The sequence below is a fragment of the Asparagus officinalis genome, chromosome 9, assembly GCF_001876935.1.
Source record: "Asparagus officinalis chromosome 9, Aspof.V1, whole genome shotgun sequence".
Taxonomy (NCBI): Eukaryota; Viridiplantae; Streptophyta; class Magnoliopsida; order Asparagales; family Asparagaceae; genus Asparagus; species Asparagus officinalis.
Window position 1 is genome coordinate 66,228,909 of NC_033802.1, and position 4,556 is coordinate 66,233,464.

Below are 4,556 nucleotides of genomic sequence, written 5' to 3' on the forward strand. Positions count from 1 at the left end.
TTATTTGATATTTTTAAACAGGATTTTAAAATCAGAAAACAAGTTTCAAACCTGTATTTCATGTCAGTTTACGGTCGACCACCACGCTCGACCGCGCCTTTGTTTTTCCCTACGGAGCCATCAGAAACTTTCATGGTCGACCACCATGGTCGACCGTAGTTTGTTTAAATTGAGCATTCACATTTACAAGAGTTTGGTTTGTGGAGCAAATTTCACAAGAGCAAGTGGAGATCATCCTTTGGTGTTTGAGCATTCACTCTTCTCCCACTCTCTTGTCATCTTTAGAGAAGTTTCCTTAAACTCAATTCTAGCATTTTATAAGTTTGTTCTTAATTTCATAAGCTAGATTTCATATTGAGTTCATATTGTTTTATCTCTTTGTTCACACACAACCTATTGAGCTTATTGTATTTACATTCATAGTATAATTTGGGGTTGTGGGTTTGTAACTAAGAGTTGTGCTTAATTGAGTTCTCACCTTGTTAGAGAGAACAATCAATTGATTTATATTGTGCTTAATTATGAGAATTCACTTGTAATACACTTGTACACCGAGAGAAGTGTGTGGTGAGAGACGGGGTCGAATCCAAGAGGAGTGGCGTCGGTTGACGTGCCTAGAGAGAGGTTGTAACCGAGCACTTGAGGAGGAGGACACGGGCTAGGACCAACACTTAGTGTGTGAGGTGTGATTACATAGTGATTGTATTGTGAGGTGTAAACGTTGTTCGGGTGAACGTAGAAAACCCGGTTGTGATAGTGGAGATCTCCTCGAGGTGAGGAGCGGAGACGTAGGTCGTGGGGACCGAACTCCGTAATCATATTGTTTGTTTGTGATTGCATTGGCGCACTTACTTTTATGTTCATATCTTATATCGCCTTTGTATATTGCTTGTTGATTATATTGCCCACTATCTAGTTTAGATTGTTTACCCTTGAGCTTATATATCCTTGCACATACATTGCCTATATCTCTTTGTTAGGATATATCTTGTTGTTCATATTGCTTATCCTAGCTCATATACATTGTTGTATTTCATACTTACTAGGATAACTCATTAATTAATTTTAATTGGCATTTAATCGGATTAGATTAGCATAAGACCCTAATCACCCCCCCTCTAGGGTCTAACAATTGGTATCAGAGCTTGGTGCTCTTTGATTTAAGGTCTAATCGCCTTGAGTTAAAGATCCAAGTTAGCTTATTGTGCTAATCTAATTTTGAGCTTTATTTGTATCTTGCTTGCCAGCAAATCAACTTGACTATAAGAAAACAATTTCAGACAGTGAATACTTATCACAACTATTAATAATGATATTTCTATTTAACTGAATTCTATAACTTTAAACCGTGTGAACTTATAGGAGCTACATTTGTTTATCTTTTCTTATTGTTTTTTTGAAAGCTCATTGGCTTACATCATAGAAACTTTTACAAACAGAGTAAGAAGTTCCCAAAATGAAAAAATTTTTGCTTGTTAGAGGGAATATTCTTGTGTTTTTCATCAAGCAAGTTATTGTCTTATTGATCACACAGAAACTAATATTTGTTATTTTTCATTTTCCTACATGGTCATAAACAAGTTGCTTACAGCAAGGAGATTTAAACATCTCACACAGAAGCAGTGTATTTCGTATATGCACAGCTTGGGGCATGATAAAACTTACCTTCTTCATATATCAATCACCTTGAAATCACAAATGAATACTGATGAATATATTTTTTACAGAGGGACATAACATATGATGAAGCTACTCAACTTCCTACATATAATGTGGTATGCAGTAGATTTCTAATCTCGTAAATTATGTGAGTCATGTGAGATTCTCATTTATGCACATGTGTGGTATACATGGAGGAGAAATGAACTTGACAAAGAACTAAAAAGCATCTGAACATACTACATTACACATAAATTATCTTAACATATGATGTTAGGAGCGATTAAAACAAAGAATAATAAAAATTAACTCATAAACAGAAAAAATATCCCCTAAAAGATTAAAATAACACCTTTCCTTCCTCAGCCAATTTAGCAACTAATTTTGATAACTCCTGCATCAAAAAGGACAAAAGATCAAATGATTGAAATATATTGCATAGACACTTCTGAAGATGGTTCCTTTAAGTTCCTCCTCATAGTTTTTATTTAGAAATAATGTACTATGGAAAGTAAGCAAAAATCAGTCAGCTGGCCATCACTTGTATATAGGAATCCAAGTGGGGCTTGATAACCAAATGGATCGTAGCAGGTTTTTCAGGTTGGATACCTAAAATATATCTGAATGTGAAGGTTATGGATCCTAGAAAATATCTGAAAGTGCGACTATACATCCTCAGAAAAACTTTTCATACCAAATATGTACAGTAATCATGAGAATAGCCAAAAACATCATGCTAGCCTCAGTATATTTTTGAGAATAGTGAAATAATGCAGCTATGACTTCAATAAACTGAGCATATAATTAATATGAGGGGCCAACTGACAAGAAACAATGCTGGTGATAGCAGATTAGATATCACATGATACAGATTGAAGTTGGTATGTTGAAAACCTATGTTCAGGAAGATAAAGTTTAGAATTTGCGTTCAGAAATGAAATTCATTTTGGTGGCAGAAATTATACGGAAGCTCTGCAGATGAAATTCAACGCTTGTCATTTACTAAAGTGTATACAAACCAGTAAGACAACACGTTGAAAGTTAGTTTCACACCCAACTCTTAGTGAACAAGGGATCATATAACCTTAATACATTGTATAAATGCAAACAGAATGTATTATAACTTACCTGCCCAGAGTATCAAACCTCCTACATCCTTAGTCCTTTGACGCTCATAAGTTTGGCCAGGATTATGGTCTCGTGAAAGAGCTGCAGCTGTATTTTTAAACAATAGATCGAGTAAGAGTCTGAGTTCTAGAGGAAATGTACACTTCTCAATCGATCGAGTAAGAGTCTGAGTTCTAGAGGAAATGTACACTTCTCAATCATTTAAAGCATATATGAATCCTTAAATCATTTGAACACTTGAAAGATAAATAGATACCAATACCCAAAATGATCAAATATAGGAGGACTTACCCTTTCCTCCCTTACACATAATGACTCTCGAGTCCCCAATATTTGCTACTAATAATTTATCACAAAAAAGGATTGCATTTGAGGATGTTGACCCAGCATCTTAGTTATGAGTTGTCTCAGATGCAAAACTTGTTTTATTTGAACATTTGTACAAATTTTACACAAATTGTAATGCAAAATCTAAAGGTTTAAAAGTTCTGCAATAAGAAAACAAAAACATATACCAACATTTTTCTGAGGACAAAATTTCTTACCATCAAACACTCCAAATAAGCCAACTGTTCTAAGGACATGACTTACGTCAATGACTTCCCATGAAAGACAAGCAGAGGAGCAATAGCAGCAATAATATAAAAGCCAATGTGAATATGGAATATAGCAATGTTAGAACAAACATCTGATATATCTAACTAAAAGGATCACAAACGAATCAGCAACTACTAAATCTCCATCTTCTAATACCGGAACATATTTGTTCTAACATTCGCCAAAATATGGAATATAGCAAGGTTAGAAATATCAGATTTCTTTGGTTACAAATCTGGAATATAGCAAATGTTAGAACCTGCCATATAAGATGTTTGAGTTAGAAATATCAGGTTTGTTTAGTTCTGTTTAGATGTTTGTTTAGCCTTGTATGTGGAAGAGGATCACAAACATAGCAAACAAATCAGTACATGAAGTTTGTTTAGCCTGGTATGTGGAAGAGGAGGAAAGATATATGTATATGGATTCAGATGCCAGAAATTCTAAGATAACATCTTCCTAATACTAAAGCATGAATCCAAGAAGAACATATCTACTTTGAGCATATGACAAACCAACCAAAAGAGTCAACAACCAATTTTTTTTCTCAAATTTCTTTATCTTATTGTAGAAATTCCCAGAACATGACAATTATCACCCAAAAATTAGGGAAATTTAACGGCTAGTTCTAAATTCATAATAAATCTCAAATGTTTCTCACCTGGATTGATCTGCTCTCCCTTAAAAAGGTTCACATCTTTCTACTCATACTCCAGCCCTTCAAAATACAAACACAAATTCAATAAAACCTCCAGGACCCATTTTAGCAAAATAGAAATTACAAAGAATTAAAGCATCCAATAATTAAAAACTACAAACAAAAACGATCATCTTTCCTTTTGAAACCTGCATATTTATTAAATTTATCATGGTGACTTGTTCCTAAAGTAATTAAAAAATAAGCATTCAGTAAAGAAAAATAAACTTTTATAAAACATTAACTTTATTCAATAGAGATAAAACCTACTATGAAAACATTAAATTTATTTAAGCGGAGTAGGTTTATTGCACCACTTTAGTCTTTTGCTAAAAGAGGAAATGTACAAACATACATACATGAACAACACACATACATATATACAAATGTGACATAAGGAAACAGTTTGGTTTGTATAATATGCATAAAAAATAACAAAGCATGAATTATATATCTAAGCAAAAGATAAATAAAA

General features: G+C 33.5%; 1 long non-coding RNA gene across 1 annotated transcript; it reads right to left on the bottom strand.

Moving 5' to 3' along the window:
* LOC109824253 lies at positions 2,012-4,492 on the bottom strand. Its single transcript, XR_002242582.1, has 3 exons — positions 4,046-4,492; positions 2,788-2,874; positions 2,012-2,053 (listed from the first exon to the last, which is right to left on the bottom strand). It is a non-coding gene; the product is annotated as an uncharacterized LOC109824253 (long non-coding RNA).